Raw genomic sequence first — 25,261 nt, 5'->3', positions numbered from 1 at the left:
TGCCCTTGGCCTTCCTGGCCAACAGTGGTGGCTCGTGTTCAGCCACCTGTCAACCAATAACCCCAGGTTCTTGTCTGCTGGGCTCCTTTCCAGTCACTCTTCTCTCTTCAAGAGAATGGCAGAGCGATGAACTTTTCCTGGTGTCCTATTCACAGTATATTTGTGAACACTTGTGTGAATTATCAGAGGTTTATGGAAATTTGTCTTCACTTTGCCTCATCTTCTGCAAGGCTGTAGCGCAGGAGGAGGATCTTTTAGTACAGATTTCTCTGTACTAGCTAGATGTAAAACCAGATGAGATATTGTTTCTATAGGCTATTTTTTAACTATGATCCCAGGCATCCATTCATAATTCAAATATTAACACTTCTGAAATGCTCTAACACTTGAGTAGCAAATATTCCCACATGACTCCCATGGTCATGAAGTTAAAGTCTGGGTCAAACGCCCTTGTCAATGCATTGTGTGCATTTGTGGTTCACAAAAATCTCATTGGCATCTTCAGTGTAATTTACTTTTATTCTGGCCTAGACCAGGAAAACATATAAAATATTAACCAACTACTGGTAAGATCATAAGGCTGATTCCCCAATAGCTGAAATCAAGAATATATGTCAAACTCAAGCAAAAACTAATTCAACCAAAAGTTTGAGTTTATTTGTTTTTTGTGAGTTTTTTGCCAGTAAGAATATATTTCCAGGTCTAATTTATTGATAAAAGTTTTTACACAGTCTTAGCATCTTTCCATATACAACAATTTGCTGGAACCAGTACTGCATGAGATAATTCATTAGGGACAGATGATGCATATTTACTAGCTCAGCATATCCTCAGTGAAGATGTTATGCTATTAGATGTATACAATTCTTTTGTTCTTCTTTCTCAGCAGTTATCCTTACTGATACAGTCAGTGTTTCATCTCAGCATGAAATAACATTAGATAACATTGCATTTTGAGGAAGCAGAAAAAACAAGAGCTCCACAAATGGGAGTGAATTAGAAATGCTCTTGCAGTAGAGGCCCTGGAGTTATAAATGAGAAACTGATGCATGTACTTAGGAAGGGACTTTACATAAAATCTTTCTTCTGCTGTAAATTTCTTATTCTTTAGCATATTCTCCTTCTGAAAAGCATTTTTTGACAAGTGCTAAAGCAGAATTTCCATACATTATCTAGGCTTTCCTAATCAGGTTACTTTTTTTTGTAGTTTTTTTTTGTTTTGTTTTTAGTAAAAACTGCCTGTCCAGAGGACATTTCAGTACTATTTATATTCTGAAAAATTGACAGAATCTTTGCAGTGTTTTTCCTGTATAAACAAATACAGGAAAAGTTAATATGATCAAGACTTAAAGAAAAACAGACCAAAGGAACTGGATAAATCTTACTTGAATTTAAACATCTGGTAAAGTAACATCACATTTAATTAATCAGGAATCTTGTTATAATTAATCAAGGGTTTTACCTTTTTATTAATTTAATCCATTTTGGATACATATAGTACAGTCTGCTAAACTGCATCTTCAGCCATACCTGTAGTATTCTATTATCTTTAAAAGCAAATTGCATGATAAAATTCTGTGAACTTTTATACTAGGTCAGATGAATTCAACCCATATATTCTGTTAATAACTGCTACAAAACTGCAAACTATTAAAAAATGTATTTCCAGACAGTTATAATTTCTGACTTACTTTCATTCACTCTATGGCCAGAGATGTCCAGTGGAATTTTTTTCCAGCTAGCTAAAAATCTTAGACTTAGTAATAATGTACAGGAGACACTATAGATACATTATATATGCACAAACTTTTTGTGTCTGTGACTAAGTCCTGATAAATAGATACTGGTATCACATAATCACTACAGAGTATAAAATAATTATTCACTTTTTTCATTAGATAACACTGTTCTGCATAAATATATAAATTCATATATAGAATCATGTAATCATTAAGGTTGGAAAAGACTCTAAGAAACACAACCATTTAGCTAGCAGCACCATATGCTTACCATAAAACTATGAGTGGCACATGCCATTTACACACACACATATCTTCTACACACTTCCAGGAATGATAATTTCATATTTTCCAAATTACATTTTCCATATTACATTTTCAAGTGTAATATGGAAAATCAAACCAAAAAACTTCATGTAAGAGGAAATAGCTGCTTAGCAATCATGAATAAGTATCCTGCCTGAAATGGCATGGAATCATAGAATCAGAACATCTCAAGTTCGATGGGACTCATAAGGAGCATCAAGTCCAACTCCTTGCTCTGCCTAAAACCATATGACTAAGAGCATTCTCCAGATACTCCTTGAGTTCTGTCAGGCTTGGTGCTCTGACCGCTTCCCTGGATAGCCTCTTCCAGTGGCCAACCAACCTCTCAGTAAAAAGCCTTTTCTTAATGTCCAGCTTAAACTTCCTTTAACACAAATTCATTGTTTTACCTCATGTCCTCTCAATGGTCACCAAGAGAGGACATCAGCATCTGCCAACTGCTAATAAGCTGATCACTCAAAGAAGCTGTAGACTGTGATGAGGTCACTGCAGCAGCTTTATAGCATTTGTGAGCACAGCATTTACTCCTCCTTAGCCCTAGATAATATATTTTAAAATAATTACACTTTTTGGCACTCTCATACTTATAGAAGTACTCAGTAAATTGTTTTCAAATATATTTAATAGCAGGTTTGATAGGGACTGTATTGTACAAAAAAAATAATAATCACATTTAAAGATATAACAGGAAAAAAAACCATGCTTTAAAACATCCTTCTTCTGCCTCACTTTACACACTGCTTAAAAATTCTTTTATTAGTCCTATGGATCAGACTAATTCTTCATTTGCACCCATGTAATACAAATGTCTGCACATAGTCAAGCAGTATGTGTGTTTCTATACCTGGGTTTTATTATAAATATTAAAGACAGCTTGATTTTTTCACAGGTAGTCAGACTTATTTTAGGAATGACATGTCTACTGTCTTGTGAATAATTATGAACACATCCTCCCACAAAATTTCCCCATTTTTCCTGTATAACCAGTCCCCATGCCCTCTAACAATCAGGCAGAGAGATCTTTTCTTTTTTATCTCAACAGATTAATAAATAAATAAATTTACTTTGCCCATCTCCAGCTTGCATAGCATCAACATAACTGTGAAACAACTAAAAGTCATTAAATGACATCTTTATTTTTCACGAATCATAACAGCTGAAATTCCTGCTCTTGTGAATTTTGACACTGACTTTAGCAGAGTGAAGGTTCTGCTACCCAGTATTTTGTTAATGCAGTTCCTGGAATATACATGCCCACAGAATACAGTGCTCTAATAATAGTTCCTCCTTATCTTTGCTTCCTGATGCTAAGTGGGTTGCAGGAAAAGCTGAGAACAGTGTATTTTTGTTTTCCAACAGATCTATGTAATGGCGTGCAGAGGTGCAATCAGATTCATAACTACTTTTCAACTGGCTTAGGGCTCCAAAGGATGATTTCAGAGACTGCTGAAGCCCTAAATTGCCACAGAATGACCTGATTAGTCTTTTTTCCCCTCCCAGAACAAACAAGAATGGATTCTTTTGCAAAAAATTGTTCTAGTCCTACAATTTCAGTGACATTTTGAAAAGAGAGGTATCTGATGATGCTTTGCAGTTTCATAATGTCTTTTACTGAGTGTCACATGTTTTTACAGTTATGGTAAAAACAGTTTCAGATTACATTTAAGTCTTTTATAATTGGCATCTTTGAACACTGAATAAACATTTTATAAGGCAAAGTATAATGTTATATTATGAAAATTAAATTATTAAAATAGCGGAGTCAAACAGCAGAATTACTAAAATAACAGAGAAGAAACTGCAAAATCATTCCTTTACCTCAATATGTTCTACTAACTCCCAAATCTGTTTTAAGAATGGGATTATTTTCTCATGTGGATGACTTTTTGTTGCTTAAATACTTCTGTGTGGCTCATTGTTTGATATTGTTCCTGGAGGATAATTCATTGTCTCGAAGTATGCTTTTAGCAATCAATACTAAGAGTGACAGAACCCTGAAGAATGTAACACAGAATAATTACTTTCATGAGATGTTTAATAGTAATGCTTTACAGAATTGAGATGACTCATTGAGTTTAAGCCACATCCTTCAATTATAATAGTGCTTTTTTTTCAGCAAAAGCTTTCAGGAATGCCAGTATCTGTAATTCAAAGACTTTAAACTTAGATGAGACACTACGAAAAGCAAATCCTAGAGCTAGTGATCTTTGTGAGGCCTTTTCTGCTGGCCTCTTCAGACAAAACCTGTCTCCTGAGGACTGTTTCTATGAGACATTTATCTTCCAACCCTGTTTTATGGTTTGTAAAGACAGGAAAACTATGTGGACCAGAAATACTTAAACATCAGAGTTTCTCCTACATCCTGACAAAAAATGCCATAATTTACTGTAGATCATGCTGGCCTTGGACTAGTAAACTGTTTAAAGCAATGTCTCTTTTTTGTAGAATTGTTGTGTCTTTTCAAACACACAGAGCACTGATGTTACAGCATCAATATCTAGAATGTTGCACATTTTTCTGGAGGTGATATTTTACCCCACAAACTTTTACATGCAACCATTCCTCTGTTCCACATTTCTCTAAACATCAATTCACTAGCATAAAACAAAACAAAACTCACTGAATTCCTTTTGTTTCTAAAAAGATCCTAAGCATCTCTACTATTGAAATATAAATGAATATAAATTCCTAGCTATCTAAATTCTGTCATTGCTATTGTAAAGGCAGGAAGTTCTTTTATAGTTCTGCATACTGCAGCACACACAAATTCTAGAATTGGAGGCGGAAGTCCTGATTTCACAATTTCCTCAAAAGTTTGGGCTTTGAATCATTATGAGCTTAGTTATGGTATTGCAAGATTTTATAGATCTTGGATGAAGATTTAGTAACTGTCCTGAAGGCCATTCTGGTTAGTTGAATTTCTTAGGCTAATCTGCATTTGTGTTCTAAATGTACTTCTACATATAAAAATGTTGCAAGGATTTCTCTAAAATAATGTATCTATACATTGAACAATTTTATGCATTAAGTTTTGTAATCTTGTTTAAATACTATGTCTCTATATTAGAAAAATGCTTGACAAAAGGTTTTTAAACTAAATTAAATGCTTAGCAGAAAGGGGAATTTTCATTCTTGCCCATGGAAGCAAAAGTTAAGAAAACAGTCTTGCCAAAGGATTACATTCCAACTACAGAATCTGTAAAAGCTTTCTGGAAGCATTTTTGAATGAGAGAGAAAACCTCTTGAGAGTTAATTTACCTTTCAGTAGTAATAAACAGGGCTTAATTTCATTCTGTTGAGTTTCTAAACTTCATAATAATATTTGGATTGTAGTGTATAAATTAATCTTTAATAGTTACCTGATTCTCGGAGTTGTTATAGAATAAAAAAGCCAATTGCAGTAACATTAGACTCCCCTCATACCATGGAACAGAACAATTCAGGATTAAAGGATAGATGTTGAAGTGTTCCTGAAAAAACTGCATTATTAATCTAGTACAGTGATTTGGGAGAAACAGATTCTACCAATATAATCAGAAAAAAGTATGCCTGAACTTTGCAGATCTGCAACTTGCAAACTGCTATACTTCTTAAATGATCTGAGTCTTTCATAAACAAGTTAGTTTTCTAAAAAATTAAAATTTTCTGTTCAGCAAAAGAAATGTTTCTCCAATAAATCAATATATTATATATACATGCAAAAAATTTGTAGAAGGCTCCAATTCTCAGTCTGGTCCACTCTAACAATATTAGCAATTGCTGGAGATATTCCAGAGGAGTTCTAACAAAGTGCTACCAGTATTCTGAGCAAACGTTGTATTTCTATTCACAAGGCAAATAGGAATGAGCCCACCTTCAAGTAAAAAAAAATTATCTGTAGAGCCCAAAAAAGTTGCAATATGCCCTCAATCTTAGAAGCAAATTTCTTGTTCCTTGATCACTCTAAAGCCTTTTTTCTTTTAGTGGGGCCATGGAAATTCATACATTACATAGCAAGTCTAGACAATCAGAGATTTTTTTGATCTTGAAGGGTTTCAATGAGTTTTGCTGTCTACAAAGCTGAAATACATAATAATTGTATTATTTATTGTTACATTATCAGTTTGCATATATCACTCCATGACACCATTAAGGAAACTATAGATTTGTTACTTAGAGAACCAGTTAAAATACAAAGATGCTGAATTTAAAAGAAAAAATAAAGTCTACCAATGCTTACACTGATTATTTTAAGTTTCTGTTCTGATTTCTGTGTGAATCAATTAACTATATAGTTTCCAAGGTATGGCCCACAGATCTGCTAGTGTGAGAAAGTGAGATTTTCTGGAATGAAGTATTGCATAAGATCAATATTGTAGTAGGGTTAGGAGACTATAGATTATTGAAAGCAGACTATTTAATATAGTGTACCAAATGCAATTGACAAAAAAAAGTAAATTAGTAAAAATCGATTTGACTTTTGAGTGTTAAAGAAATTGGATTTTGAAAGAACCATAAATGAAAAAGAAAATAAGAAGCTGTTTGATATAATGCAGAGTAAAGCTTAGAAGAATCATTTATTGGGAGTTATTTGCAATTTGTTAGGAGTAATTTGCATCAGTTTATTGATCAAACAAGCTATAGAGAATAAGGGAATTAAACTTCTGTCTAGTGAATAATATTTGAAATGTCTGTTGGAATAGCTTAAAAATTCTAAAGTAGGTCAAAGACTTGATGCAGAAAGTCTTATATTAGCAACAAACTGGCTTCTTTCATGCCCATAGAGTCAATTTACTGGTTGATAGACTGATAAAAAAATCTTACATTACATTTTACCCCTTAAAAAGACATCTGAAAATTGTTTGTATTTAATTGCTGCATTTTATTTGTTATGTAACCAAGCAAGAACAACACAGTAAACGAGACTGTTTTCCTCCCTTGTAAACACGTGTTCAAATGGCATGTGAATTCAAGCAAATTTTGTGGCTTTATTCCTAATTTTTGGTACTCATTTGTTCTTATTACATAATTATGCCAATCTGGCTTGATTAGCAGGCATTGTTCTTGAAAAACTCGGGACCAGAAGAACAAAGACTTTGCAAGCCAAGCCTGCAAGCTCAGAGTGAGAAGCAGGGGGAGGTAGGCTGCACAGCTCATGTAAGTCAGCTTTATTAAAGCAGGTCTCTCTTTTGGAATCCAGACTGTCATATAACCAACACAAGTCTGAAAATATATGCCTTGTGCTTTCTCAGGGCTGGCTTTAGGCAATGGCTATTACAAATACTATCACTAACATTCATGTCATTCCAGCAGAAGAAATAAAATTTGAGTTTTATTGACCAAAAAAAAAAAAAAAAGTATTTTTCATGTGGTTTGAGAAATGATTTTTCAATATAAAACCAAAATACCTAGAAACTGCTATGGACATGGAGAATTCTGATACATTTTTTTTAGGCATCAATTAAAAATGAAGATACAGCTCCTCAGTGATAAAATACACGTTATGCCAAAGAGATGCCCATATAGTCGTGCATCAAACATTACCCTGTTTGGAGACATTAGCTCCACATAATTCCTGACAAATAGCCTTGACAAAAGTGGAGGTGTGAATTAGAATTGAAGTTTGAATTTCTGTGTTGGAAAGTCAGATAGAAAGGTTTCTTGAGAACAGTTCATCTCATATAGCAGTACTTAAAAAATTTAGATGGGCCATTTTTAAGAGAGGGTTTTGATTAAAAAAAATGTTTTTCCCATAATGGAGTCATTACTTTGAAATATGAACATCCTTGTAATAGTAAAAGCTCAGTTATAAAGACTTTTCCAAAAATCTTTTACCTAAATAATAAAACTGATATAAAAACAATGAACATAATGTTTTATGATCAGAGATTATTCAGTGAATCTTATATCAAAAAATATAAACGGATTTTTTGATGAAATTTCACTTTAGCTGATCTGGAACAGACATATAGAGTGATAGTAACAAAGTATAACTTAATTTGAAAACTGATGAAAACAATATTTATGCACCATTAATTCAATTACTATAAAAAATGACTACTAAGGTACTATATAGCCTCTTACTAAATAGATTTTTGGCTGTGGATCTTAGTGATGAGAACTAAAATCAAAATTTTAAAAGCAGAATTCAACAGATGGTTGGTTGTTCACAGTGCCACATATTTCCCCTTTTCAGAAAAGTGTGACATATAGGAAGCCATGACCAACTTACTAAATAGTTAACTGAACTTTTGAAAAACAAATATAGAAATTCACAGCCTGTTTTGACAATGAGTTGTATATTTTAAAATATTTTTAAATGTCATAATGTTTTGCCTAAGAGCAAAGAAGATTAAGGAGAATATTCATGTTTTAAACACATCTTTAACCAAAGTGTCAGTAATGGTTAGGCCCATATTTAACTAGAAGTGGTCTACATCAAAATACTTTGCCACAGTAGGTAGCTCCTGCAGACCTGCCTCCCATGTATAGAAGAGGAGAGCTTGCACTCCTGGCAGGAATACTGGCTGTCAAAACCTACTTCATCATTTGTCCATGATGTTTCAAGACTTCACTGAGACGTTTTAAAAACTAATTCCATGAATAGTTTCAATAAACAGGCCTTAGATAGTTAAACTTTTCTGATAATTGTGTTTGCCACAAAAAAAAAAGTTTTAGAAGTTATTTAAGATGTCTTTTGTGTTCATGACATCATAATTATTTTCAGTCATGAAGGTTGTTTGCATAAACAAAGGGTAGGTGACAAAGAAATGCCAAATATGTGCAATAGGCTTCCTCTTAAAAATTCCCTTTTAAACATGATAACTACAAATACAATTGTTAGTGCAAATCCAATGTAAAAGAGTTATTTTCTCTGTTTCTCAGACTTGTTATCATTATTTGAACTTTAAGGATGTGGTTTATATATGTGATCTTTGTGTCACTCTATATGCTCAGAGTAAAATATCTAAGTAGCTCATCTGCCACTTGATTCAACTTTCATATCAGGCAGGTACACAGTGGTAAAAACATGAGAAGTACAAGATAAAAAATGGTAAAAGATCTTTGGCCTCTTCTTCTTTATATTTTTCTTTTGTTGTACACTAAATCACAAGCTCCGTGTGCTATAGTTTGACTTATTTTCTTTGTGATCACAGAAAAACTGTCGTCTCTTCTTGTTAAAATAATTAAAATTTCACTTTATTGTACTGCTATCAGAATCCAAGCTCCTATGCAGCTGCAAATATTTCTGCTCTCTCAAGGAAAGAACACCTTGTATATTGTATGTTCCCATTCTGTCACTTAAAAGGATTAAAAGATTCAGATTACACGCAAATAAGATTAAAATACAATTTCATTTCTTATAGTATTTGCTTTGGTATTAGAATCAGAGAACATTACAAAGGCCATTAAAATGAATAGTTAGAGTCATACAAGTTCAACCTGTAAAAGTAGGAGGGGCTGCTAACTAGAGACTATGGCCTTGGAGGCTTTCTAAATATCCAGATGTTAAACCAGTGATACAAAGGAAAGCATCTACTGAATTTCCTAATAACATTTAGAAAGATTTTCCCACTCTCTGTTGATACCTGTATAATAAACATATATTTGAAATTATTTTTACATACTTGAAAATCCACTTCCACTTTTAGAAACCACTTTTAGTTCATTTTTTGCTATAATATGATTAAAGTAGGTAAACAATACATAAGTTCAAAATGTTTGTATTAGCATATTTCAAAGTACCATAATTTTCCTGCAAATGGACCATGAGCTAACTAGGAAACAGGAGACATATCAAAGATCATTATAACTGCTATGGCTGGTGGGATTGCCTTGTGATCTTCTGATAAACACAGGGAATACTGCAAATGTACAGAGATGTTTTCTATAGGATTCTTGGCATGCGCTCCCTCCACCAAAAACACAGATGTAAAGAACAGGGAATTGATAAAGCAAACATTCACCCTCCCACAGATTCCTAGATCCTTTCCTTAAGGCCAAGATAAGATTTACATATCTCCTTGAAACACTACATCAGTCTTTCACTTTTAAAATAAAAATAATTATTTCACATTTTCAAACACTGACAATTTTCAAACAATTGACAATTGGAAAAAAAAAAGAAGTTAATCTGTTATTCGTGCATTTTCAATTGTGAGCAGATGCATAAGGGTATCTGTCGAACTGAATAAAGAGGAACAGCAGGGGCTTTAAACATTCTGATTAATGCTTAAGAATTTTAAATCAGAACAAAAATAAAAGTATTTTTACAATGTATATTCAATTTTTTTTTTCTCTCATTTTGTAATTTAAAAAAGTGTGACTTTTTCATGCAAGAATGGATTTTCCTCATTAGCAGGTATGTGTAGACCATACCTTGGCTTCTGTAACTACATACAATGTTGAATGCAGGATAGCATAAGGAGTGATAAAGAATTTTCATAGTCCTACTGAGGGCAATATTTTCCAATCTCACTGTCTGCACATTGTGTTACAAATTGGTTATAAATTTCTGGTGTTAAGATTACTCCAACAAAGCCTAACTCATCTCTGTGTAAAGCAATGCATTTTGTTTGAGGATCTTCTGGATAACATCTCCCTGGCACAGAAATTTCAGCCTTTTACATTCACCCGAAATGAATGTTGACAATATTTCAATGATTTCAATACTGTGTCCTGGGGGTTTGTTTGTCTCTGTTCCAGGTGAATGGACATGTTCCTGTTCACTTTCAAACATGACATCTCTTATCATCACTAATGGTGAATACCTTATAAATCAGCAACCATTGTAGAAGAACAGCATTCATGCATTTCTTTCACACGTTCAGTAAGGACAAGCAAAACTATGAAAAATATTGATTTGATAGAAAACGTTGAATAGTAGCCAAAGAACGAGCTTATAAAAGATGATAGAAAACAGTTTGAAAACTGCATTTAATGAAACCTGCACAAAACATATAATTTAATCCTTATCTCTAGTTTTTAGAAAAAGGTAAAGAAATATTTTTTTGAAAAAACATAAATAATTTTAAAATATTCTATGCTTGATTGACACTGTTTCTGCTATTTCTAGTTTGTCTTTTTGGTCTCACATCTGACAGCTATTACAGACTAATTTTCATATTGGAAGAAAAAAAATATTGTTTTGATTTTCAGTGAATTGAAGTGTCTGAAGAGTAGTTAGGAAAATCTAGGTTTCTAGGAAGACCTAGAAGCAAGAGTACATAATATTTCAGATAAGACAGCTAAATTTAAGTTATGCTATATCTTCTGCTTACTTCCCAATATCCTCCTCAGTCACAGGCTACTTTCAGGTACTCAGTCTACAGATGATACTTGAGTTTTCATGGATGGCTGCAAATGTAGCTTTTGCTGTCTTCATGAAACACAGAAAAATGAAGGTTTTAATAGTTATTTTTAGGGAAGAAAAAATTGTCATTTTCTGTTGTTCTATTGCTCTATTCCTCACCATATTGTTGATGATGCAGACATTATATCTGTACATGTGCTTGTCCTTTAGTAGTATCTGCTATTACTTTTGGACACATTGCTATGGTATATTTACATGTCATGTGGTAAACATGGTTAGTAGTAGAGTACAGCATGCTCTGTCTTTACTAGATGCCTACTTCAAAATAATTTAAATTATGAGATTTCCAAAAAAATTTAGTGTTTGCCTAAAAAGTCAGAAAGTAGAACTGACCAAAAGTCTCCAATCTCTTTTCTGAAGTAAAAGAACCCAACTAATCAATCAAGAAAAAAAAGATATTTATTTATTTTAATTACAAAATAACTCCAAAAAGTTGAGGATTAAGATCTGCAGCTTCTGGAGAAAAATGTAATTCCTTCAAGGAGAGAGGTACAAAGAAACAAAACTGCCACAGTAAAAAATGCAGAAAAATGAAATATTACAAAAATTCCATTTTAGTTCCAACTAGAATAAGTGAGACAAAACTACATTTACAGGCAAGTTATCTTTGTTAATTAGAAAAAAAAAGCCCAACAAAAAAGCCAATCAACCAACCAAAACACAGACAAACACACACTCATAGATGTCCCCCCAAAAAAACCCAACTGAACAAACAAACAAAAACAAGCAAACAAACAAAAAAAAAGCCTTTGAAAAAATTGAATGTTTTCAATTAGGATGAAGTATATGATTTGGCCTTTTTTGAAGTTATTTGCAGTTACAGTGGATCACTATGATTAATCTCTTTTAGAAGCCTTTAAAATGTAATCCGTGTATAATTTGTATACTCTTTCATTATCAAAATGTCAATATGTGTCTGTAAAACCTGGTAAAAATTTATGTGAAAGTAAAAAACAAAATCATGACACCCAATTTTGAAAATTTACCTGAAAATCCTGGAGTGAAACTTAGGAACAGCAGATATACCCATCCTTCAGTTATTGGGTTTTTTTTCCTATTCACCTCAAAAAGAGTCCTAAGAACATGCTTTCTTTTAGAAGACATTCTCATACCCCCTGTGCCTACATTTGAGGAGTGAAAACATCTTTTAACACATATCTCTGACAGTTCTTTAACACAGCTGGCACTTCCATCCAAAAGCAGGCATATCATCCTCATTCTTTTCTTCTGTCTCCCTGTCTCTTCCTTTTACACTGAAATGCATAAGTAATGGGGTGAGGTACAGGAACAAAAGGAGAATTGTTACTGTGAAAAAAAATCTCTTCTTGTCATCCTCTAAATAATAACATAATCTGCAATAAATATATATCACTCTCTGGAGGTCTGCTGTAAAAGGCAACTGTTCTGCAATACCATCCAGTGAAATTCACTACTCATCTGCATTTCTTTCTGTTTATGTCAAAGTTACAATATTCTATTCTCTCTTAATCTTTTACATATAGTGAAAAAGGGTTTACAGACTATTATTTACCTCATAATGGCAATCACACAGAAGCATACTAATAATGGAATCAAGATGATCTGCATCCCTTTTTGTCAATGTTGTATTGCACTTTTTAAGTCTATGACATGAGGATATACTTTTTCTATCCTCCAAATCCTTGCTTCATTCAGTCTAGAAGCAGACAGTTCTTGTTAATGATCAGTTTTCTCTCTTCCAGTCTTCATCTTGTTTAATAGTCTGTACCCAGACTTATTCACTGAAGATTATTCAAATCCTGCCCTGAAGACAGAATTATTTCTTTCTTTTTTTCTTTTTTTTTTTTTTAATAGTGATCAACCCTGCAGTACTGAATGCTTCACAAACATTTACAAAATACGATGATCAAAGTTATGGAATGTATTCCATACTGGGAATGACAGATGAGCTGGGATCCATGAGCTGTAAAGAGAAAAACCAAGGACAACAAGCTAAAAATTTGCAAATCATTAATGCCTTGGCAAAAATCTATAGGGAAAGATAGTTTACTGTTTCTTTATGTACCAGAAGTAAAGAATAACAAATGAAACTGATAAAAGTTCAAAACCACACCCACTTTTTTTCAATAAAGACAAGAATTTGTACCTGGAGGATGTTGGAGACATATTTATTTATTATATACACATGGAAATTCTTGAACTTAAGCTAGTAGGGCTCTGGGAAAAAGTTAAAGTGGACCATGTATATTTTCCACATTCTAACTTTTTAATAGAATCGCAGAACGGTTTGGGTTGGAAAGGACCTTAAAAAATCATCTAGTTCCAACCCCAATACCATGGCCAGGAACATCTTTCACTAAACCAGGTTGCTCAGAGCTCCATTCAGCCTGGCCTTGAATATCTCTTTTTAACTAAACACATGCTTATTGATTCTGGTTGAATTGCTATTTAGAGCTAGGTGGGCCTTCAGTGTAACCCATTCAGACCATTCTTCTTATTAATTAACAATCAGCAGAGTGGGCATGACTCTTATAACTTTGTTGTTGTTGTTGTTGTTGTTACTCTTGTAAGGAAATGAGATACAAAAGAATGCAAATTTTTAGTCAAGGAGTTATTATGAAAGTTTGATCCTGATTAGTTCAGGGTGCTGATCTAGATGATCACTTGGGAATCTTTCCAAACTTGTGTTTTATGCCTAAGGTATTAAAGACAGAGAGGTTCATTTATTTTTAAAAATATCATGATACACCGATGCTGGAGGAAACTGTTCCAACCATACCAACAAGATTTAACAGCCTTGCATATTTTAATTAGCAGAGATACTTAAAATATTTCAAATGTGATATTACCTTACTCATGTTAATCTGGGTATTTTGGAGCTTTCTCTAGACCAATACAGCATCTATTTCTCTTCTCCAGTTTGGAAAAAGGGTAAGCTATCTTTTTTATATAACCTGCAATCCAAACTGGTGCTTGTATAGTTTCAACCATGAGGACATTACCCCATTTTAGAACTAAATTTTTAGCAATTTTAAATCCAGGCATCTCAAACCACCTCTTGTATGCAAGACACCTGCTGAAAGCACAAGGAAGACATTGCAATGCCTTCTCTACAAAAAAGAGTTCTGTTAGAAATCAGATATTTGTATAAATATTTTCAAGTTCTAGTTGTATTTTCAGTTGTATTTTCAAGTTCTTTTGTTTATAAATATGGCATTTTCTGAGCCTAAGTGAGATTTACTTCATTTCAGTGGATCTGTCCTTCAGTTCTTAGTACAAAGTGTTATATTTCTTACAGAAATTTCTAAGAATTTATAATTTTACATGTTAATTATGAATATCAGTTCCACTTTAGCTTCTGGAGATTGATTCAGTTCCTTATTTCTCCTATAAAGTTACAAGTTTCCTTACTCTGTGAGGCACTCACACATATACTGTTGGATTGTGTGGCAAATACTACACCAATGGTTTTTAAATTAAGTCTTTAGATATAAGATTTCCTTTTAAGCCACCTGCAAAATGTGTAAGAAATATTGTTGTTTCTTGATGCTTCAGCAATCACAGAATAACTTGGATTTTCCATGGTAAAAATCAAAGCTCCTGCACATTCATCATTGAACAACGGAGATCAGAGGCCAATAGAAACAAATCCAATATTATTATAAGATTTCTTTACAGAGAGAAGAAATGGGTTAATGTGAGAAAACCTATGTGGGACCATTGGAGTTTTCAGTGTTAATTCCATAAGCATCTATATGACAGAGAGACACATAATTCTACCAGTAGCTGGTACAGTAGTGGGTTCAGTACTTCTATCACTGTTTCATTGTTAACATCCTGAGCATTTTCATTTTATGGACAAGTATTATGAAACCAAGCAGCTCAGCAATGTTATCATGTAAAAAGAAAAACAATTTGAAAGAAAATATAGTTGTGTTATCTAGGGCACAAATAAATATGATTTACTACAGACACTGCCACTCACTGACTTGAAGTGTTAAGGTATTTTGGAAGCACTAAAAACATACTTACAGAAGAACTGTACATTGCCTGAAAACTTCTAAAATATGTTTTTTAATTCATCAATATTTTTACTCCTGTAATATGACTTAGACTTTTGCAGGGCCATTTCATTGACAGTAATATTGTACCTGCTCTCTTCAAGTTTCACAAATTCTTTAGGTCTAACCACAGTGCTTACCTTTTGTTATGCAACATTTAATAATCACATATTTTTTGATTTGACAAATTTCACAGATTGCTGTCATTCAGATTTCAAGCCTTCCTTGATTCCCTTCAAGACTCACAGTGCTATGAATTTCTCATCTAGTTTACATCCCTTCACTGTGTCCTTAAAAACAGTTGTTGAGTATCATGAGTTGGCTAAAAGCATTGTTCGTAAAAATCCATGCTTATCAATAATGTTAAGAGCAAAATTCGGGCAAAAACTAAAAGATGCAATGGTGATGCCCTAAGTTTTAACTTTTATATTTTCCAGATTCCGTACTGCATTAGTATACAACTCTGAACTTCATATAAAGTGTCAGCAAGTTCTCCTCACAGTTTAGTTAGACGAAACAATCCTTTTCCAGCCTGAGAACCAAGGACACCATTACAGCATTACAGCTTCGGGCCCAAAAAGTTTAAACAATGGTGAACTCAAGAAAGCAATTTGGGAGGATGGCACTTCATAAGCTAAAGTTGTAATTGAACAATTAACAACAAAATGTAAATGGACCAAAATTTATAAAAGTGTGAAAACTCAGAACCAGGCATCCATCTTGGGGGAAGCCTTGGCTGGGCTCTTGTACTGCCCAAGGTGTATCCTTTGAAGGTCTTTTAATAAATACCTACTTTATTCCTTTAACTTTTTCTCGCCTCTGCTCTAGATAGCCTCTCGAGGCATCAATGGTAAAGATAATGTCTTGTTATTAGCCTTATCAGAACTAGAAAATAAATTCAGCTGATTACTTCAAAGATTCTTATAACAGTGTGATGAACTTGTTTTATTTCTCTCCTTACCTCTTAACAAAATATGTCTAATAATCAGCTCACAAATTCAAGTTGCACTTGCTGTTCTTCAGTCTAAAATCTGTTATCACTTCTTTCAGGTTTTCTCATGAGGACAGAAACCCCACCAACAAATGTGAAATCTCTTCCTCATCCAAATTAATATAGTATTTTGATTTTTCTTATTAAGTTCACAGAATTAGACATCAATTCACAGGAGAGACATAGACTCTTATTTCTACACATATGCTATCTTCTATTTTTCTACTTTGTTTCCTCTCTTTTGGGGTGAACTGCTCCTTTTTAATGTAATGAAGTCAGCTACCATTCTGTATTCATATTAAAATGTCATTAAAAATGAAATATTGTTGAGAAAAAGTATTTTTCCAGACTGAAAAGGTAAATTAAGTATTAAGTATTTATATTATCTTTCCAAATAAATGAAATTGCACATAATTGGAAAAAAAATTGTATATTGACTCTGATAAGGAGCCTATGAAATACTAAAGCTGGATGAGGGGAGGAGAAGGGGAAGAAAAACAGAGAAAAGGATTTAAAGCTTTTTGGTGCATGTTTTCTTTCTGAACCCAGGTGAGAGCTGGGAGCCAAGCAGGTATCTGCTTCCACAACAGACATCCTAAACTCTTCTGTTAGTCTCATGATTCACTGTTACTTCAGGGCTCCTTGAGTATTCATATATAAATCATCAACACATCATTTTACTCTCACAACTGACACTGCTAATGGCATAGCTTTAGAATGAAAAAAAAGCACTAGGAGGAAAAATTACCATATTTTACAATAGTTAGCATGACACTCAGGAACTTAATTTTACTGGCAGTAACTGATCCAGCTATAGACAGCTAAATCAGCACTGATCCTAGACTGAGAAGAGACAGCACTGCTGAGGTAGTGTAAAAGTCAACTTTATGCTTTGTTAGCCATGTTTAGGAGAATAACCACATAAATAAAAATATTTTGGAAATAAATGCTCAGTTCAAGACCAGAGTTCTGTCAGGAAAAGGCCAATGGAAATTATCTAAAGGGAAAGGTAATATTCCAAGGATGGTATAGGGAGACTACTTATGCAGAATATATGTTTTGCACATATGCCTTTGTTCAGAGATATGACATTAGTATCTATCCAATATGAATTTCTGTTCACATGAGATGTTGAGTTTTCCATGTACTTTGGTATATTTTGCCAGCTAACAATTTTATGGCCCTAAAGGAATTATCATGTATTTAAATTGGAAAAATAACATACACATATATCATGCTACTATTTGGTTTGTTGCTTCTTTACTTTTAACTGATGCGTATGTTTTGTGTATTTTCTCAGCTCTTAAGTTTTTTTAATAATTTTATTTTTAAGTCTTTAAAATCGGATTTTTGAAGAAAAGCATTCATACAAAAACTTTCTATATTACTGATACTTGCTATCTTACAAATATTCTATAATACTTCTCATTCTTTTATCCTCCACTTATCCAGTTTTGGCCTCCCTCGCTTTCTGCACAATCTGGTGCAAAAACCTTCTCTTCTGCTTTTTTTTTGGCATCTGAAACAACATACCTCTACTTCTCTTAATTTAATGTGAAATCTCAGCTGAAATCTTATCTTTCTTCCCATGTTTACGCCTCCAAGTTTCAGTCTCCTGCTGGTGTAGTTTGATTTGCAGTTTTACAACATGCAAAGCTTAATTGCTTATTTTAAACTGAGAAAGCTAGAAAGAACTATTTCATATTTTTCTTTTTGGAAGAGGTTTCCTTTATTTTAATTAGAACTTTCTTTTTATAGGGAAACCCACTTATCTTGTACTGTTGGTTTCTTGCATGTATATGCAATCAAAAACTCAACTATGATTCTTTCAGACATATAGTAATTATGACTGAATGAGGGAAATAGAAAACTAACTCATTCTCATAAAAAAAAGTTTACTTTCATAGGGTTTTTTTCAGTCATAGTTTTCCTAATATGGGTTGATTTAAAACTCAGCTATGAATATGAAAATGCACAGTGGCTAACATGGGGAGAAATTCCTCATCTGAATTCTTTGCTTTTAACTGCAGGATAAAGTATTCTCATCCTCATTTTTCTCATGTCCTTGACATCTGTGACAGCATTGCAGAAAATGGGAGATAACTCCTATATGGTATTTAGACCACCAATCTGCTGTAATAAAGTGATTTTGTGGCTACAGTTCTTGGATTTCTCTGTCGCTGACTTCTTTCAGAAAAACAGTTTCGTTTGCTGACTTTTTTTTTTAATGTCAGGAAACTCTTTGTCAGACTCGCTGTACTAGAGACAACAAACATCTCTACATTCCTTGGTTAAATTATATACTGTCAGTTCATATAATTAACTGAGTTTACTGGTTTTCTGAATTTTTTAGAAATAATCTTTGGCTAAAGAAGAAAACATCCATTGTGTTCATGAAATTCACAGACATTTATGTGTGGGTTCCAAAGCTCCATATAAGTGATTCAGGGCTAAATATAATAATTTTTTTATGCCAGCTTTTAATTGAGTAATGGTGTGTGAAACTCATGTGGCACAGTGGGAAGCATACAAAAAAGAATCTGAAAGAGCATAATGACTGCAGAACATCATGCATTTGAAATTGGGAAGATGTAAGAAAAATCTAAGTCTTGTCAGTCACATAACATGAAGTAATGGGATTATGCAAAAAATGTGGTTAATAATGCTTCACTATAAATGCACCAGACCACAGTGTGAAACATGTGCCCTAAACTATGATATTTTATTTAGAAAAATGATCTTATTATTTAAAAAATGATTAAACAGTCATATAGTAATCCTCTTACAGAACAAAATCTAAATATGCAGAGTATGTGGTTTCCATTTCCAGGGTGTCATCTAAATTATTTTTCAAAGTTTGCTTTATTTGTTTTATTGAAAATAGTTATTTTATATTTTCCACAATTAGTAACTAAAATTATTGCTAAGACTCTGAAAAGCTATGACAATAATGCTCAAGTAGAGTCTGTTCATACTTACAAGTGTTTGGACATGTGACAGTAGTTGCAAGGTTGTTTTTAGAGCTTCCTAGGTATCCTGGTGTTAAGATGTAATCAGATGTATGTCTTTTCTATCCTTAGAGAAAATAGGGACAAGTTGGATGATTTTCTGAGACTTCACCACTGTATGGTCTATCAAGCAAATTATGTTCTATTTCCTTCATCTTGGACTTCTTTTGTGACCATCAGGTTATATCTTTCTACATTGTCAGCTGGATTCAACTCCCTGTTTCTCTTCAGAGAATTCCAGTCTGAAAATTTTCCACAACTGTTAATTTGCTCCCAGGCTTGGGTCCAGGTAAGCTGGAAGCAGAGATGCATATAGTTTTTTGCCAGCACACTTAGCCTGAAGACTTTCTGGATACAGTCTTAATCTATTTCTTTATATACTTAAATTCTCAGCTTGAAATCTATGAACAATACTCCACAGGTATAACTATTAGTTTCCCAAATCCTACAGTTGTGAATATTGTATGTATAATAGCAAATGACTTCCTGTGCAGTCTATAGTATCAAGCCATCCTTTTATTGCAGGAAGTAACTGCTGCAATAGCAGGTCCTTCCTTGAAGAGACATCACTTCAGCACTCTGCCTTGCAGATCTATTTCTAAATAAATATTACTCATTAATGAATTACCAGCTGGTCAAGGAAGGTGACTTGCTCTGCACTGGTACATCCTCACCGTGAATATTGTGCTCAGGTTGGGGCAATGCTTTATAAAAAACACATTAAACTATTAGAGAGCATCTAAAAGATAACTATGAAGACAGTAGAGAGTCTAGAGGGGAAGCTGTATGAGAAATGGCTGAGTTCACTTGGTGTGGTCAGCCTGGAGAAGAGGAGACCGAGGTAAGACCTCATTGCAGGCTTCAATTTTCTCACGAGGACAAGAGGAGGGGCAGGTACTGGTCTCTTTGGTGACCAATGACAGGACGCAATGGAATGGTATGAAGCTGTGTCAGAAGAAATTTAAGTTGGATAACAGAGAAAGGTTCTTCATCCAGAGAGAGGTTGGGCACTGAAACAGGCTCTCCACAGCAGTGGTCATGGCAGCAAGCCTGACAGAGCTCAAGAAGCATTTGAACAAAGGTGCCAGGCACATGGTGTGACTCTTGGGTATGCCCTGCTCAGAGCCAGAAGCTGAAATTTGCTGACCCTGTTGATCTCTTCCAACTCACAACATTCTGTGATTCTATGAAAACTGGAGGAAAAGTGAGAAAGGATGTCACTAAAGCAGCTCTTCCACATAAGAACAACTTAGGTGGAAAAATTATAAGGCTGGGGTTATATAGTTCACAAGGTAATATAACCCACAGAGGATGGCTTCTCAGGCTTATAAAACTGAGAGAAATTATATATTCAAATGAGAAATATTTTATAAACCAGTTAAACCAGACAAACCAATTATGCATTTGAATACTGTTTTGTGATATCATATGGAATGGGTCCCACAAAACTGACACAAGTCTCCTCAACATTTTAGAAAGGGTAGCCCAGAAAATGTAACCTCTAATCCAAAGAGGTGAGGGCTCTCAAACTCAAGAAGTTGCTTTGAGAGTCTTCCCAATTTAAGATGGATAAAACCCTCTTGACTGCAGATCCTCTATGGTGCTGCATCTAGGTCTGGGGTCCCCAGAACAGGAAAGACATAAACCTGTTGGAGCAAGTCCAGCGGAAGCCACCAAGTTGATTAGAGGTATGGAGTACCTCTCCTATGGGGAAAGGCTGAGAGAATTGGGTATGTTCAGGCTGGAAAAGAGGAGGCTTCTTGGTGCCCTCATTGTGGCCTTCCAGTACCTGAAAGGAGGCTACAAGAAAGATGAAGAGAAACTATTTACCAGAGCATATAGGAGAAGGGGGAATGACTTTAAACTCAAAGAAGTTTAGGTTTAGGCACTGGCATGGGTTTTCCAGAGAAGTTACAGATGCCCTATCCATGGAAGCATTTAAGGCCAAGTTGAACTGGGCTCTGGTCTACTGGAAGATGTTCCTGTCCAAGGCAGGGATTCTGGAGCTAGATGGTCTTTAAGGCGTCTTCTGTGGACAGATATGTTCACACTAAGCCTCTTTGGCGGGGGGATCTGAACTTGTGCCACACAATGGCCACCACACAGATGTGATGGTGATTGGCCTACACAGGGTCTGGTCAGCTTTGCGTGGCTGAGCTGGCCATGCAGGTCAGCCACTGAAGGGGCTCATTTCCTCCTTGAGCAAACGTGCCTGCCTTTCTTGAGAAAAGGATCAAAGCTGGTGTAAGAACAGGATCCTAGAAAACTAAAAAGGGATGCTAAAACACAGACTGTGTTACAAAAGTCTCCGATTTAGCAGAGATTTGATATGGAGAAAAGAGTGCTGTAACAAACTGGTATGTTTCAGTTAAAATTAATTTTCTGTGATATATATCTTTGTACAATCTGGGGAAGTAGTTTTAGTTCTCACCATGCCCCTATCTCTAGTAGGTGATACTGCCATGCCAGCAATTGATTAGTTTGGGGATATCCTTAAGAGACATTTCATGATTTTATACCCTTCAGTTATACCAGAAAATAGAAAGGAAAAGGATTTGTCTCCAAATGTTGATTATTTCAGTGAACAAATGTTGGAACATTCCATAATTATAGAAGGAAAAGCAGTCAGAGATGATAAGGAGTAATATAACCCAGCATAAACTGTCTCTGGTAGTGCTAGACATGGGGGAGTAAATGAGATAAATTACCTGTATGGCTTACTGTCTTACTTCTCTACAAAGATATGTTATATGTGGGGATATACTGAAATATAACAGGAGAAAAAATATCAAATGTTTGATAAAAGTTTTAATTGGTTTTGCAAATCTTTTATATGAGCTTGGCCCAACTTCAAATAAGGTAATTCAGCAATGTGGTCCCCTGTTTATAATGAGCTAGAACAGACTATAAATTTTGGGCAGTAAGTCTGTCTCTAGAAAATAACACTGGCAAGTGCAAAAGCTTATAATGTATACAGGGAAAAAAAGTCAAGTTTTAAACAACAGATGCAGAATTTAAGATAATGTATCTAGCTACAAAACCCAATATGAAATCTTTGAAGTTTTTATACTTGTAATTTAATGAAGAAGCAAAATTAGGTTCTTTTCCTTCACAAGCCTCTTCTAACATTTCTTGTCCTTGTAATATTTAATTCATATGTTTGTGCTAAAAATTTCAGTGACTTCACCTTCAATTGTCTGTCCTCCTTCTACCCTTCAGATGAATGCAGTACTTGCAGTTATGAGCTTTCTCCTGAGGTTTTTCATAAAAGGTCTCCCAAGATGAAAAAGGCATTTCTTGCTTGGTATTTTTATCTGAAAAGTAGTGTAATTGCAAAAATGAAACTTTTCAACAGGATCAGGCAAGCAAACATAAAGTTTTGCATTGAAATGAGACCATTGAAATGAGTCCAAGTTTATGTCTCTTACTTGAAAAAACAACTGTATACCAGCTGAATTTTCTGAGACAAAACTCAAGTCATAAAACCCCAATTTTTTACTGATTTTATTATAAAAATTAAAATTGAAATTAATGTTTCAATTTGCCATTAAGGTAAGTATAAAAAACAATGATGTAAATTTTTTTATTCTGAATAGACAAAAGAGACAGGGAAAGAAAAACCCCATGCAATATTTTGGTCATTTTATCAGTAGGAAATTGCGATGCAATTAGTCTAAGTGCATAATGTGGTTGCACAGAAAGGCTGTTTTAGCAGAAATAGTTATATTAAGCCAGACCACCAACACCAGGCTTTTATCTGCCATGGAAAAAAAAAAAAAAAGCACTGTAAAATAATATCTATCTTTGGAAAACATGAAAGATACAGGCTACAACAGAAATACAGACTCAAAATCTTTCAGCTTCTCTACAAAAAAACACCCCAAGAGTCTGAAGCACCTTAGAAATAATAATGGTCTTTCAGGTTCTTTAGGATTTATGAGACACTAGAGTTGCCTCTAGGTAGTTTACTTGACTGACTACTTCTAAAATTCTCAATGATTACTGAAAAAACAGACAACTCATGCTGTACACCCACACAGATGACCAAGGGCTTTCTGCAATTCATTTTCCTTTTTTTTGCTTTGTGCCACACTTAGGTTACATCTCCCCCGAAAACATTATTTCTTTTATGGGTATCATCATCTCTGTTTCCCCAGCTTGGATATTTCATTTCAAGGCAGCATAAAAGATATAGCTTTTTAATTTATCCTGATTTTATAAATACAATAACACAGTACTCTGTTTCTGATTAACATGAATAAAATATCAGCTTCCGACTCTAAGGGCTTCTAAATCTTCACTCCATTAAGGGACCCTGGCAGTGCTTCCTTTTTTTTTTTTCTTTCGGCAATTTTTCAGTATGCTAGGGAAGTGAGACTCCCCATCTCAGATACATCCTGTTTCCCACTAGTTCCTTCTCTTCTGGGTCTCTTAAATGAAGAAGCCTTACTGAGTTCACAGTAATCTTCCTCCATCTCCTTTGTACACTCTCCCATCCTGAATGGACTGGGGAGGATGGCTATTTTTGAAGCTTCTGTGAGCACTGACATACATGAAAAAGATGACAAAGAGAGAGGGAGAAAAAGAGACTGGCACGTGTAACTGGAATGGAGACACGAAGATACGAAAGGGCACACTGAGAAGAATAAGAGGGCTAGTTACAGTTAGAACTGTAGAGTGGCAATAAAAACTTGTAAAAGAAAACTTATGTCAGGCATAACCTCTGAGAAACACACTATTTATTTCATCCTTCTCACAAGTTTTCTCTTTCATGCTCATAATTCTTTTATGTAGACTATGGTTTGTAATGTAAATGTCTGAGTGGATTAGAGTTTTTTAAGAGAAAACTGATGTCTGAAAAAATCTGCTATTGCAGGGTGTTCTGTCATACAATTTGTGATGGTTGTGATTGACAGCTAGCAAGAGGTAGCTTTTGAAGCCTCTTCCTAATGTGTTTACCTTCCCTTTTCATCCTGTCATATTGTTATTCTTCTAGACTCTTCACAAAAGGTATTTTATATATAGTTCATGAATTTTAGGTACTTCAGGTTAAAAAACCATTGATCAACAGCCTGTGTCTACACTGGAGTGCTAATTATTTGGGATCCACCTTTATAGTTTTACTTCTTTTAAAAACCTCTTTCTTAAAAGTACCCTCAATTTCGGTATATAAAATTTAGGAAAAACAGGCCCAGCCTTCTGAAATATATAAATAAATCAATGGACACAGGGAATAGGATGGGTCAATTAAGAGCCCTAAGGATCTTTTCTTTATGTCCAAAGAGCCTTCATTTCTTGGTTCAAATAGATGCTAGTTCCAGTTGGAATAGCACATTTAACGCAGAATTCTCTGTAGCAGGCCCAGAGCCTACAAGACTTCCCTGGCGGTCAGAAGCCTAAGATAGGGAAATGCCAAGTCAAGGTGACTGGACCTTAGAAGCCCCTTTTCCGCCCTCAGACACTTGCTTATCTCTGTCTTAGACTATAGGTCACTTTCCTTTAACCCTTGTAATTGGACAATTTCTGAAACCCCTGTACCCTACATAAAGAGCTGCTTTTGCCCAGCTGAGCAGAAGAGCTGTCACTGGGAACCCTCACAGAAGAATCAATAAAGGCGCTCCTGTGGAACCCCACACAGCGCTTCTCTCTCTCCCTGCATTGGCCTGCCTAGGCACCTGGCAAGCTGAAGGGCTGAAATCACAATGAGCTGATAATCACTTAAGAGCTGATATCACTTAAGCTTGCTAAGGTGGCCTGCAGCTAAGAACTGCCTGGGAGCTTGGACAGTCAGTTCCGAACAGGAC

The sequence above is a fragment of the Camarhynchus parvulus genome, chromosome 4 (assembly GCF_901933205.1).
Source record: "Camarhynchus parvulus chromosome 4, STF_HiC, whole genome shotgun sequence".
Taxonomy (NCBI): Eukaryota; Metazoa; Chordata; class Aves; order Passeriformes; family Thraupidae; genus Camarhynchus; species Camarhynchus parvulus.
Note: the sequence above shows the minus strand (reverse complement) of the source record.